Source organism: Coregonus clupeaformis, chromosome 12 (genome assembly GCF_020615455.1).
Source record: "Coregonus clupeaformis isolate EN_2021a chromosome 12, ASM2061545v1, whole genome shotgun sequence".
Taxonomy (NCBI): domain Eukaryota; kingdom Metazoa; phylum Chordata; class Actinopteri; order Salmoniformes; family Salmonidae; genus Coregonus; species Coregonus clupeaformis.
In genome coordinates, this window is record NC_059203.1 from 52,845,602 (window position 1) to 52,860,537 (window position 14,936).

The 14,936-nt window shown below is 42.8% G+C and overlaps 1 protein-coding gene across 3 annotated transcripts in view; it reads right to left on the bottom strand.

Annotated features, from left to right (window-relative positions):
- The window catches only part of LOC121577699 (transcription factor EB-like), a 97,485-nt gene extending 82,825 nt beyond the window's left edge, over positions 1-14,660 (bottom strand). For 2 of the 3 annotated variants that reach the window (XM_045223927.1, XM_045223926.1), the window contains exon 1: positions 14,416-14,660. The gene's annotated coding sequence lies outside the window, so the exon portion shown is untranslated. The remainder of the gene's footprint in view (positions 1-14,415) is intronic. The other variant, XM_045223928.1, reaches the window with a different exon arrangement.
- Positions 14,661-14,936: the final 276 nt, after the last annotated feature.

A 14,936-nucleotide genomic window follows, 5' to 3' on the forward strand; every position in this document is an offset into this window, starting at 1 on the left:
CCTGCACATCGACTCGGTACTGGTACCCCTTGTAAATAGCCAAGTTATCGATACACATTGTGTATTTATTTAATTTTGTTATTATTCTTCTATTATTTCCTCTCTGCATTGTTGGGAAGGCCTGTAAGTAAGCATTTCACTGTTAGTCTACACCTGTTGTTTACGAAGCAAGTGACAAATACAATTTAATAACCCCAAAAGTCCCCACAAGGATAGTAAAACAAGGAAAATTCTCCCTCATGGGGACAGTCCCCAGATCGCCATGAGGACAACGGCTATTTTAGGCTTAGGAGTTTCACTCCTCTGCTACCCATATGTCCTCTGACCCCCAGCTGAACCTGTCAGAACTCAGTGTGTGTGTGTGAGCACAAATGCAGCAGAGACAATTTAGATTGCTCTGCCACTGCTGTAGGTACAGTGCATTCGGAAAGTATTCAGACCCCTTCCCTTTTTCCACATTTTGTTACGTTACAGCCTTATTCTGAAATTGATTAAATAGATGTTTTCCCTCAATCTACACACAATACCCCATAATGATAAAGCGAAAACAGGCTTAGACATTTTTGCAAATTTAGTTTAAAAAACAGTAATACCTTATTTACATAAGTATTCAGACCCTTTGCTCTGAGACTCAAAATTGAGCTCAGGTGCATCCTGTTTCCATTGATCATCCTTGAGATGTTTCTACAACTTGGTGGGAGTCCAGCTGTGGTTAATTCAATTGATTGGACATGATTTGGAAATGCACATGCCCGTCTATATAAGGTCCCACAGTGCATGTCAGAGCAAAAAACTAGCCATGAGGTTGAAGGAATTGTCTGTAGTGCTCCGAGACAGGATTGTGTCAAGGCACAGATCTGGGGAAGGGTACCAAAAGATGTCTGCAGCATTGAAGGTCCCCAAGAACACAGTGGCCTCCATCATTCTTAAATTGAAGAAGTTTGGAACCACCAAGACTCTTCCAAGAGCTGGCCGCCCGGCCAAACTGAGCAATCAGGGGAGAACGGCCTTGGTCAGGGAGGTGATAAAGAACCCAATGCTCACTCTGACAGAGCTCCAGAGTTAATCTGTGAAGATGGGAGAACCTTCCCGAAGGACAACCATCTCTGCAGCACTCCACCAATCAGGCCTTTATGGTAGAGTGGCCAGACGGAATCCACTCCTCAGTAAAAGGCACATGACAGCCTGCTTGGAGTTTGCCAAAAGGCACCTAAAGGACTCTCAGACCATGAGAAACAAGATTCTCTGGTCTGATGACACCAAGATTGAACTCTTTGGCCTCAATGCCAAGCTTCACGTCTGGAGGAAACCTTACACCATCCCTAAGGTTAAGCATGGTGGTGGCAGCATCATGCTGTAGGGCAGTTTTTCAGCGGCAGGGAGACTAGTCAGGATCGAGGGAACCATGAGCGGCGCAAAGTACAGAGAGATCCTTGATGAAAACCTGCTCCAAAGCACTCCGGTCCTCAGACTGGGGCGAAGGTTCACCTTCCAACAGGACAACGACCCTAAGCACACAGCCAATACAACGCAGGAGTGGCTTCGGGACAAGTCTCTGAATGTCCTTGAGTGGCCCAGCCAGAGCCCGGACTTGAACCAGATCGAACATCTCTGGAGAGACCTGAAAATAACTGTGCAGCGACGCGCCCCATCCAACCTGACAGAGCTTGAGAGGATCTGCAGAGAAGAAGAATGGTGTGCCAAGTTTGTAGCGTCATACCAAAGAAGATTTGAGGCTGTAATTGCTGCCAAAGGTGCTTCAACAAAGTACTGAGTAAAAGGTCTGAATACTTATGTAAATATGATCACATTTGCACACACACAAAAACATTGCTCTGTCATTATGGGGCAATGTGTAGATTGATGAGGGAAAAAAACTATTTAATCCATTTTAGAATAAGGCTGTAGCGTAACAAAGTGTGGAAAAAGTCAAGGGGTCTGAATACTTTCCGAATCCACTGCATCTGTGAATAGCCAGGGCCTGGTTCCCCGAAAGCGATGGAACTAGGCTTATGAGTGTTTTAACGATGCATCTTTCCTACAACGGCCTAAGATGTAACATGCGTTTCCCAAAACACCACGCAGAGAGAACGGTCGTTAAGTGTGTCGTTGGAGCATGTGTCGATACTGATAGGATCGAAAGAAAATGAGCGCTGCTCACGGGTCAGCTTTCTCCATTCAAATCTTACCTTCACATTACAATTATTTCACAATACTGACGACAGATCAGCTCCTAGAGAGATATTACCACCTATGGCTGCAAATATTGGAGGTGGCTTATTCTAATGCTTACCCAATAAAATGTTTTTTAAAATCACCGATATGGCACATCATTGCGCACGTTAGGCTACAAATCATGAAATATAGAGACAGAAGCCTGTAGCAAAATAGAACTCAATTGATTGAATGTGAAATGTATTTCAATGTAATTGAAATAGGCCTATAGCCTACGGTTTATATTTTAATGAATTAATCTCAGCTTTAATTCAAAACATATTTTCATACATCACTTGATTGTATCAATTGCAAAGACACTGGCAACTTTGTTTTTGTAGTCGTCTTTGTTTTGAAGTTAGCGGTCACAGAGATGGAGAGAGCGGTCCCTACCTGTCCCAGACCTGCTGTTTTCAACTCTTAATGATCGGCTATGAAAAGCCAACTGAGATTTATTCCTGATTATTATTTGACCATGCTTGTCACTTATGAACATTTTTGAACATCTTGGCATGGTTCTGTTATAATCTCCACCCGGCACAGCCAGAAGAGGACTGGCCACCCCTCATAGCCTGGTTCCTCTCTAGGTTTCTTCCTAGGTTTTGACCTTTCTAGGGAGTTTTTCCTAGCCACCGTGCTTCTACACCTGCATTACTAGCTGTTTGGGGTTTTAGGCTGGGTTTCTGTACAGCACTTCGAGATATTAGCTGATGTAAGAAGGGCTATATAAAATAAAATTGATTGATTGATTGATGGATAAACCATTTTATTCTATGTTTAGCGGAGATCTATGTAGCCTATAAAGTGACGTGGGGGGGCAAAAAAGTATCTAACGAAGCACTTAGCGGTTCTAAGAGTGGTCTGAGGCAAGCGTTAGATTACGAGCATTTAATAATGCAGCGTTAACAACAATGGTTTTGAGAAACATCTCGGAGATTTAACGATGCTCCTACGAAGGTTCTAACAATGAACTTAGCCTTAAATATGTAACTAGCTTTCTGCCGTGTTTGAGAAGTCAAAGTCCTTTGGTTGAGTTCTGTACAGCTGCCACTGCCATCCTTTGATTTCCTTGCGGTTTTTCTCCTCTCCGTTCTGGGCCGTCTGCTCCTCCCCAATCTTCTCCCAGAGCAGGCAGGCCTGTTGCCCTAGCAACTAGACTACTCACAGCATGTAAACATGCTGCTCCAGAGCAAATACTGTTCTTCCTTCAGACACGAATGCATCAAAACTTTGTTCATTTACACAAACTCTCGATCACATTTGCTTGTAAATGTCCAAACTCACCAAAAATTACATTGGATTGCCTGTGTTTGCAATTGAGAATATTTAGCTAGCAGCCTCCATGGAAATCCACTATTACTTGTGCTAATTTTGTTAGCAATCTGGTAATCGATGCCCAATTGGCTTTTTTGCAAACCCCTTCTGTATAAGCCGGTAATACTGTAAATCCTGGGATGAGAGAAGGATGGTATGACGATATGAAAATCTGTATTGAAGTACAGGGGGTATGTGGGGAGTGTTGCAGACACAGTGTTCATAAGAGGCATGCCTCCATGTAAAACAAAAAAAAGGCCCATCCATCCACATTCCTCAAATAGTGCTTTCCTATTGTGCTTCAGACAGAGTGGGTCTATTCTACTGCATGTTCACCATATTACATTCCACTGAACAGGCCATAAGACTGGAATAGTTCTGCTGTTGACTTGTAGAAATACATACAGTGGGGGAAAAAAGTATTTAGTCAGCCACCAATTGTGCAAGTTCTCCCACTTAAAAAGATGAGAGAGGCCTGTAATTTTCATCATAGGTACACGTCAACTATGACAGACAAAATGAAGGGAAAAAATCCAGAAAATCACATTGTAGGATTTTTAATGAATTTATTTGCAAATTATGGTAGAAAATAAGTATTTGGTCACCTACAAACAAGCAAGATTTCTGGCTCTCACAGACCTGTAACTTCTTTAAGAGGCTCCTCTGTCCTCCACTCGTTACCTGTATTAATGGCACCTGTTTGAACTTGTTATCAGTATAAAAGACACCTGTCCACAACCTCAAACAGTCACACTCCAAACTCCACTATGGCCAAGACCAAAGAGCTGTCAAAGGACACCAGAAACAAAACTGTAGACCTGTACCAGGCTGGGAAGACTGAATCTGCAATAGGTAAGCAGCTTGGTTTGAAGAAATCAACTGTGGGAGCAATTATTAGGAAATGGAAGAAATACAAGACCACTGATAATCTCCCTCGATCTTTTTTCCCCCACTGTATTTGATATAGAAATACATAGTTGAATGTAGTTAGAGTCATAACCGTTAAAAAAAAGTGTGTATGCTTGAAACTTTAGTTCTATAACTCCTGCTGATGTTGTGCATTGCCCATATGAAGGTCATGAATATGAATACATGTGAGTAGGTTGCTTTGAGGTCATACACGGTTAGGTCATTTCTCAGAAATGTCTAATAGGGTAATTCCGTGGAAAAGTCAACCTGAGCATGAACAAATCAAGTTAGTCATTTACAAATGAAACATGTTCATAATTATCCTTGAGAGAGAGAGCGAACAACAATATAAAACGCAACATGGAACAATTTAAGAGTTTACTGAGTTACAGTTCATAAGGAAATCCATCAATTTCAATTAATGAATTAGGCACTAATCTATGGATTTCACATGACTGGGAATACAGATATGCATCCGTTGGTCACAGATGCCTTAAAAAATGGTAGGGGCGTGAATAAAAAAAAGTCAGTATCTGTGTGACCACCATTTGCCTCATGCAGTGCGACACCTCCTTCGCATAGAGTTGATCAGGCTGTTGATGGTGGCCTGCAGAATGTTTTCCCACTCCTATTCTGTGGTCCTCTGTAGCTCAGCTGGTAGAGCACGGCGCTTGTAACGCCAAGGTAGTGGGTTCGATCCCCGGGACCACCCATACACAAAAAAAATGTATGCATGCATGACTAAGTCGCTTTGGATAAAAGCGTCTGCTAAATGGCATATTATATTATTATTATTCAATGGTTGTGCGAAGTTGCTGGATATTGGCGGGAACTGGAACACGCTGTCGTACATATTGATCCAGAGCTCAATGGGTGACATGTCTGGTGAGTATGCAGGCCATGGAAGAACTGGGACATTTTCAGCTTCCTGGAATTGTGAACAGATCCCTGCAACATGGGGCTGTACATTATCATGCTGAAACATGAGGTGATGGCGGTGGCTGGTGTAACTGAGTCAGGTTTGTAGGCCTCCTTGCTCGCACACGCTTTTTTCAGTTCTGCCCACAACTTTTCTATAGGATTTAGGTCAGGGCTTTCTGATGGCCACTCCAATACCTTGACTTTGTTGTCCTTAAACCATTTTGCCACAACTTTGGAAGTATGCTTGGGGTCATTGTCCATTTGGAAGACCCATTTGCGACCAAGCTTTAACTTCCTGACTGATGTCTTGAGATGTTGCTTCAATATATCCACAATTTTCCATCCTCATGATGGCATCTATTTTGTGAAGTGCACCAGTCCCTCCTGCAGCAAAGCACCCCACAGCATGATGCTGCCACCCCCGTGCTTCACAGTTGGGATGGTGTTCTTCGGCATGCAAGGCATCCCCCTTTTCCTCCAAACATAACGATGGTCATTATGGCCAAACAGTTCTATTTTTGTTTCATCAGACCTTAGGACATTTCTCCAAAAAGTACGATCTTTGTCCCCATGTGCAGTTGCAAACCATAGTCTGGCTTTTTTATGGCGGTTTTGGAGCAGTGGCTTCTTCCTTGCTGAGCGGCCTTTCAGGTTATGTCGATATAGGACTCGTTTTACTGTGGATATCGATACTTTTGTACCCGTTTCCTCCAGCATCTTCACAAGGTCCACTTTTCACACCAAAGTACGTTAATCTATATGGAGACAGAACGCGTCTCCTTCCTGAGCGGTATGACGGCTGCGTGGTCCCATGGTGTTTATACTTGCATACTATTGTTTGTACAGATGAACGTGGTACCTTCAGGCGTTTGGAAATTGCTCCCAAGGATGAACCAGACCATTTTTTCCCCCCTGAGGTCTGAATTTCCCATGAAAGCAAAGAGTCACTGTGTTTGAAGGTAGGCCTTGAAATACATCCACAGGTACACCTCCAATTGACTCAAGTGATGTCAATTAGCCTATCAGAAACTTTTAAAGCCATGACATCATTTTCTGGAATTTTCTAAGCTGTTTAAAAGGCACAGTCAACTTAGTGTATGTAAACTTCTGACCCACTGGAATTGTGATACAGTGAATTAAGTGAAATAATCTGTCTGTAAACAATTGTTGGAAAAATTACTTGTGTCATGCAAAGTAAATGTCCTAACCGACTTGCCAAAACTATAGTTTGTTAACAAGAAATTTGTGGAGTGGTTGAAAAACGAGTTTTAATGACTCCAACCTAAGTGTATGTAAACTTCCGACTTCAACTGTAAATATAAAAAGAGAAAAATTACCTATTAGGGTGTTGTGCCTGGCCATAATACTACCTGTAATTATGCAATCATATGGTACTATGCCTTCTACTGACATTTTAAAAAACAATCCAAAATGACAAATGTATTATGATAGATTTTCACCAAGAAATATTTAAGATTTTAATGTCTATTTCAGACTCTGTAACATCCATAACTGTGTTTTTCCTCACTAAAGTCCTAAAATGGAAATGATCTTTTGAACATTTTCATTTGTGTTCAGCCATGCCTTTCCTTCGAAATGGCAATCCATGTTTTGACCTTAGACAAACTCATAGAATTTTGCTAATATGTTCAGTCTCTCCCAAAAGTTTGTCCATTTCATGTAACATCCATAACACTTCATTTCTCCAACGTGTCAATATTTCAGTCTCAACGTCAACAGTGAAGAGGCGACTCCGGGATGCTGACCTTCTAGGCAGAGTTGCAAAGAAAAAGCCATATCTCAGACTACCCATCTTAATATTTTATTTTTATTGGCCAGTCTGAGATATGGCTTTTTCTTTGCAACTCTGTCTAGAAGGTCAGCATCCCGGAGTCGCCTCTTCACTGTTGACGTTGAGACTGGTGTTTTACGGATACTATTTAATGAAGCTGCCAGTTGAGGACCTGTGAGGCATCTGTTTCTCAAAATAGACACTAATGTATTTTTCCTCTTGCTCAGTTTTGCACCGGGGCCTCCCACTCCTCTTTCTATTCTGGTTAGAGCCAGTTTGCGCTGTTCTGTGAAGGGAGTAGTACACAGCGTCGTACGAGATCTTCAGTTTCTTGGCAATTTCTCACATGGAATAGCCTTCATTTCTCAGAACAAGAATAGACTGACGTTTCAGAAGAACGTTCTTTGTTTCTGGCTATTTTGAGCCTGTAATCGAACCCACAATTGCTGATGCTCCAGATACTCAACTAGTCTCAAGAAGGCCATTTTTATTGCTTCTTTAAAATCAGCACAACAGTTTTCAGCTGTGCTAACATAATTGCAAAAGGGTTTTCTAATGATCAATTAGTCTTGTAAAATGATAAACTTTGATTAGCAAACACAACGTGCCATTGGAACACAGGACTGATGGTTGCTGATAATGGACCTCTGTACGCCCATGTAGATATTCCATTAAAAGTCAGTCGTTTCCAGCTACAATAGCCATTTACAACATTAACAATGTCTACACTGTATTTCTGATCAAGTTGATGTTATTTTAAAATGGACAAAAAAATTGATTTTCTTTCAAAAACAAGGACATTTCTAAGTGACCCCAAACTTTTGAACGGTAGTGTACATATAATGGACAAGCGATGTCAGAGCGGCATGGACTAAGATACAGTAGAAAAGTATAGAATACAGTATATACACACATATGAGATGGAGTAATGCAAGATATGTAGATATTATTAAAGTGGCTAGTGTTCCATTTCTTAAAGTGGCCAGTTATTTCTAGTCTGTCTATAGGCAACAGCCTCTAATGTGCTAGTGATGGATATTTAACAGTCTGATGACCATGAGACGGAAGCTGTTTTTCAGTCTCTCGGTCACAGCTTTGATGCAACTGTACTGACCTCGCCTTCTGGATGATAGCGGGGTGAACAGGTAGTGGCTCGGGTGGTTGATGTCCTTGATGATATTTTTGGCCTTCCTGTGACGTCGGGTGCTGTAGGTGTCCTGGAGGGCGGGTAGTTTGCCCCCGTTAATGCGTTGGGCAGACCGCACCACCCTCTGGAGATCCTTGCGGTTGCGGGCGGTGCAGTTTGCCGTACCAGGCGGTGATACAGCCCGACAGGATGCTCTCAATTGTAAATGTTTGTGAGGGTTTTGGGTGCCAAGCCAGATTTCTTTAGAGGCTCTGTTGCGCCTTCTTCACCACACTGTCTGTGTGGGTGGACCATTTCAGTTTGTCAGTGATGTGTACACCAAGGAACTTGAATCTTTCCACCTTCTCCACTGCGGTCCCATCGATGTGGATAGGAGGGTGCACCCTTTGCTGTTTACTGAAGTCCACGAACATCTCCTTTGTTTTGTTGACGTTGAGGGAGAGGTTAATTTCCTGGCACCACACTCCCAGAGCCCTCACCTCCTCCCTGTAGGCTGTCTCGTCATTGTTCGTAATCAAGCCTACAACTGTTGTCGTCTGCCAACTTGATGATTGAGTTGGAGGCGTGCTTGCCAATGCAGTCATGGGTGAACAGGGAGTACAGGAGTGGGCTGAGCACGCACCCTTGTGGGGCCCCAGTGTTGTGGATCAGCGAAGTGGAGGTGTTGTTTCCTACCTTCATGACCTGGGGGCAGCCCGTCAGGAAGTCCAGGACCCAGTTGCACAGGGCGGGGTTCAGACCCAGGGCCTCCAGCTTAATGATGAGCTTGGCGGGTACTATGGTGTTGAATGCTGATGAACAGCATTCTTACATAGGTATTCCTCTTGTCCAGATGGGATAGGGCAGTGGGCAGAGTGATGGCGATTGCATCATCTGTGGATCTATTGGGGCGGTAAGCAAATTGAAATGGGTCTAGGGTGGCAGGTAAGGTAGAAGTGATATGATCCTTGACTAGTCTCTCAAAGCACTTCATGACGACAGAGGTGAGTGCTACGGGGCGATAGTCATTTAGTTTAGTTACCTTTGCTTTCTTGGGTACAGGAACAATGGTGGCCATCTTGAAGCATGTGGGGACAGCAAACTGGGATAGGGAGTGATTGAATATGTCCGTAAACACACCAGCCAGCTGGTCTGCGCATGCTCTGAGGACGCGGCTAGGGATGCTGTCTGGGCCGGCAGCCTTGCGAGGGTTAACATGTTTAAATGTTTTACTCACGTCGGCCACGGAGAAGGAGAGCCCACAGTTCTTGGTAGCGGGCCGCGTCGGTGGCACTGCGTCATCCTCAAAACGCGGGCGAAGAAGGGGTTTCGCTTGTCCGGAAGCAAGACGGTCTAGGAGACGTGGCTGGTTTTAATTTTGTAGTCTGTGATTGTCTGTAGACCCTGCCACATACGTCTCGTGTCTGAGCTGTTGAAATGAGACTCTACGGTCTCTCTATACTGACGTTTTGCTTGTTTGATTACTATAGACCAGGGATGGGCTACTTTGATGGGGGTGGGGGCCACAAAAACAATGGAACTCATCATGAGCGACCGCAGTGGCTCGTGGGTCTGCGTAAGAATATGCAGCTTTACACCTTGTCTATTCTATTATTCTAACTCTCAACAGTAAGTTGAGACCCAGACGGAGTTCCTAAAAATAAAACTTTTTTTTATTTTTATTACTGGTCAGCGGCCCTACAAAAGGGGGGCGCCAGTTGCCCATCACTGCTATAGACACACACATCAAAAGTGTAATTTATGTTGTTTGCCTATTCTGTGAGACATTACATTTGCTTGCAAAATCACAACTTTAATGTCCATAATGCTGGAATCGCCCAATAGTGAAAGTAGTTGAGTCAGAGTGAGAATGGGAGAGTTCCTCTAAAATAGAAGTGTCAGTGGTGTGTAGTCAGGACATAGTGAGATGGACAATAGACCAATTGACCAGGCCTAACCAAATGACATTTGAACCCTATTGTCTTAAATGGTGAGGGTCAGGCAACAGTCCTCAGGGTCCCACTTTGTGTTATAACATATTACAATATGTTATTAGTTGTATGCATGGTATTATATACTGCATATAGGCCTAGTCTGCTAAATGGCAGATATATATATATATAGTATGGACTACACCAGGGTTCCCCAACTGGAATTTATTTCCTTCCTAATGCGTTTTAGCCAAATCAGTTGTGTTGTGACAAGGTAGGGGGGGTATACAGAAGATAGCCCTATTTGGTAAAAAACCAAGTTCATATTATGGCAAGAACATCTCAAATAAGCAAAGAGAAACGACAGTCCATCACAACTTTAAGACATGAAGGTCAGTCAATACGGAACATTTCAAGAACTTTGAACGTTTCTTCAAGTGCAGTTGCAAAAACCATCAAGCGCTATGATGAAACTGCCTCTAATAATAATAATAATAATAAAGCCATTTAGCAGACGCTTTTATCCAAAGCGACTTACAGTCACGCGTGCATACATTTTTGTGTATGGGTGGTCCCGGGGATCGAACCCACTACCCTGGCGTTACAAGCGCCGTGCTCTACCAGCTGAGCTACCTCTCATGAGGACCGCCACAGGAAAGGAAGACCCAGTTACCTCTGCTGCAGAGGATAAGTTCAGCCTCAGAAATTGCAGCCCAAATAAATGCTTCAGACATCTCAACATCAACTGTTCAGAGGAGACTGCATGAATCAGGCCTTCATGGTCGAATTGCTGCAAAGAAACCACTACTAAAGGACACCAATAAGAAGAAGAGACTTGCTTGGGCCAAGAAACACGAGCATTAGACCGGTGGAAATCTGTCCTTTGGTCTGATGAGTCCAAATTTGAGATTTTTGGTTCCAACCGCTGTGTCTTTGTGAGGCGCAGAGTAGGTGAACGGATGATCTTCGCATGTGTGGTTCCCACTGTGAAGCATGGAGGTGGTGGTCTTATGGTGTGGGGGTGCTTTGCTGGTGACACTGTCAGTGATTTATTTAGAATTCAAGGCACACTTAACCAGCATGGCTACCACAGCATTCTGCTGCAATATGCCATCTCATCTGGTTTGTGCTTAGTGGGACTATCATTTGTTTTTCAAACAGGACAATGACCCAAACCACCTCCAGGCTGTATAAGGGCTATTTGACCAAGAAGGAGAGTGATGGAGTGCTGCATCAGATGACCTGGCCTCCACAATCACCTGATTGTTTGGGATGAGTTGGACCGCAGAGTGAAGGAAAAGCAGCCAACAAGTGCTCAGCATATGTGGGACCTCCTTCAAGACTGTTGGAAAAGCATTCCATGTGAAGCTGGTTGAGAGAATGCCAAGAGTGTGCAAAGCTGTCATCAAGGCAAAGGGTGGCTACTTTGAAGAATCTAAAATATATTTTGATTTGTTTTACACGTTTTTGGTTACTACATGATTCCATGTGTTATTTCATAGTTATGGTGGTCTTCACTATTATTCTACAATGTAGAAAATAGTAAAAATAAAGAAAACCCCTTGAATGAGTAGGTGTCCAAACTTTTGACTGGTACTGACTGTATGTATGTATGTATGTATGGCATTTTCATTGTTGGACAAACTTTTTTTTTTTTTCAAACACCAGGAAAATCAACTCCAACTGATGTTAAATGTATCAAGGTTTGAAATGATTATGTTTTAGTTAAATATTATATCTGTTTGGGCTTCTTGCGGTCAATCCCTGGACTACAGAGAGGTGAATGATGGAGTCTATCTCTCTCTCACTCGCACTTTGTAAAAACCCGGAGTGCATTGAGTGAATGTTGGAAAAAGATCTTGGTTCTTTTCTAAACATAGCAATGTGAATACAAAGAGGACTCGGACCACAAAATAGCTGAAGTGAACTGGCAAAAGAGTTGAATCCTCATTCAAAGGGAAGGGCAGTGTGAATACAAAGAAACCGAGTTCCTTTGCTTTTTTTTTTTACCCCAGAGTTCACTTTAAAGAGGACAGAGATCAGCTATTTTAAAGAGGATTATATGTGAAAACTCCCTAAAAAGAAGTTGGATAACAAGCTATGAAGGAAAAATACAGGTACCGCCAACTAGCGCAAAAATAATATTTTGATATTGTCAAAACGATACAATATATTGTAAAGAATTATATCCCGATATGTAACTGTACACTGCTGTTAGCCCTTTGACACTCCACCCCTTATGTGTTACACACACACACAGACAGAGATAAACCATTGTATCTCTTGCCTAAATATTAAACAGGTAAAACCCAACAGATTACTTTGGGAGCAGCAGTCAAGTATTGGAAGACCATCATGATCATCACCACCCATAATGGGAAATCACTCGATATGAGAGGCCTTTGGCATGCGTGTATTAGAGTAAACGCAAACATCAGACAGCCCAGTGAGATATATTCATAGAGCGCAGCACGTACTGAACACTTGTAAAAATACCCTCCCTCTTTATATAAACACAAACATGATATCTTACACACACACACACAAACAAACATGCTGGCGTGCGCACACACACACAATGTAAGTATGTAAATAACCCACCAGGCTCACACGGTGGACAGAGATAAAGAGAGAGAAGGGGAGGGAGGAGGAGGAGGGCATTGCTCAGGGACTTGACAGTGCCATCTCGCTGCTACAACCTGGATTCAGTGGTACACGTAACATAGTAAATACATCTGGGACACTCAAACTTCTATGGTATGTATTCATTTGTGGTGCACATCCCTCATTTCGTATGATATATTACGAATTTGCAATACGTTTGATATGTTATGAATTTCAATTTGCTGTGGCTAACGTTGGCTAGGTGGCTAATGCTAACATTAACTAGGTGGCTAACATTAGCTAGGCTAGGGGTTAAGGTGTTAGGGTTAGGTTAAAGGGTTAAGTTTAGGGTTAAGGGAACGGTTCGCTAACATGCTAGGTAGTTGCAAAGTAACTCAAAAGTACTAAGTCGTTGCAAAGTTGCTAAAATTCTAAAGTTGTCCGTGATGAAATTCTAACAAGCAATTTTTGGGTTGCTCGACATTCACGTTATATACCCTACCAACCACCCTACTTTAGTTTTTGCCTTAAATAACCTCCTTAAGTAGCCTTCAGTCTTATGTAACCATACATAACATATCATACTAATTTGGGTGACACGGATTTACGTTTACTATGTTACGTACAGTCTGAGACCAGGCTGTACTCTTGGCCATCCTACAAAGGTAAGATCTCGAATAACATTTGAACAGATGATAGAGACATGAGGTTTGGTCCATTCTTTTCTTAGAGGAGTATTACTTTACCCATTAGTCAATATATGCGTTTTTGATTGGCCACCCTACTATGGTTACGTCTAGTGAGACCAGCCTGCTCGCTCAGCTCTGTTTGGCCCCCAGCGCGAGGCTTTCCAGCAAAGTTAGTTATATAAGAGGTGTATCAGAGTATCACAAACACGGTTTATACATAGCAGCAGCATAGCTCTGGATAGTGTGTCATCAACGATATGCCCACGGAAACCAGAGGTTGGTCATAAATGGCAACGGCATCTGGGTAGGAACTTGCATTTGACAGTTCAGAAAAAGAAGTGCCCTAAATTGCACAAACATAGCATAACTATTTATCATACCATGTTTGTAGCTGTCAATGTTTTAGGAAAAGGACAGGCTAATTGAATAGGCTGACTAGACTACCAACTCAAATATCCAACAAATAATGAAATTACCTAGCCTATACTGTTCATTATTAGGCAAAAAATATAACATGTGTTTTCAACGCACTTAACATTTTTTAAACCCATGCCTTTTTATCCAGCAGTGTCCATGAACGCTGGAGCTGAATGACTTTCAAGATGACCATGAAATATATTTCCAAAGTGCAAACTATGGTACACAATGCATAATCAGCCACTTTAATAAAAATAAAAATACAAGTGAGTTTTCCAGAGTTGGCCCATGGCGATTTACATTGCGGTGTGAACGTGTAGCTCAGTTGGTAGAGCATGGCGCTTGCAACGCCGGGGTTTTGGGTTCGATTCCCACGGGGGGCCAGTATGAAAATGTATGCACTAACTGTAAGTCGCTCTGGATAAGAGCGTCTGCTAAATGACTAAAATGTAAAATGTGTGAGTTCTCAGAAATGTTCATCGGTGGAATATTACTTACCCGCTCTGAAGGTCAGATGATACGAAGTTGGGAGTGCAGGTTCGCGAAACAACGCGGCTCTTCCAATACTGTCGGTGGAACCGCTCGGATCCTCACACACAAACTACGCTAAAAAGGCGTCTTTGTGTGTCGTTATAATTTCAGTAGAATGGCTGATGCACTCCAGCTGCTGATTGTTTTAGTTCCGCTGGCTGTGATGTTGTCAGCGGGGCTTGGCACGTCCCAGGTCACCTGTGTTCACTTGTGACAACTCCGGCAACCAATAGACGGGTTTGCAGAGCGCACAGGGAATTCTGAGGGGGAGTAGTTCTATTGGACAGGGGTATTTTCGGGGGAGTGACGTTATGCCTGCCTGATGAGTTGACTGTCAGTGCATGCATGGGGTGTTATCATTAAGCTACTCCAAACAGGTGCAAAACGTTAACGAAAACTAGCGTTTCTATTGGACAGATTAAGGTAGGACCCGCCCTGTTTGCTGAACCTGTCCAATAGAAACGCTAGTTTATGTTGCAAACGTTTTG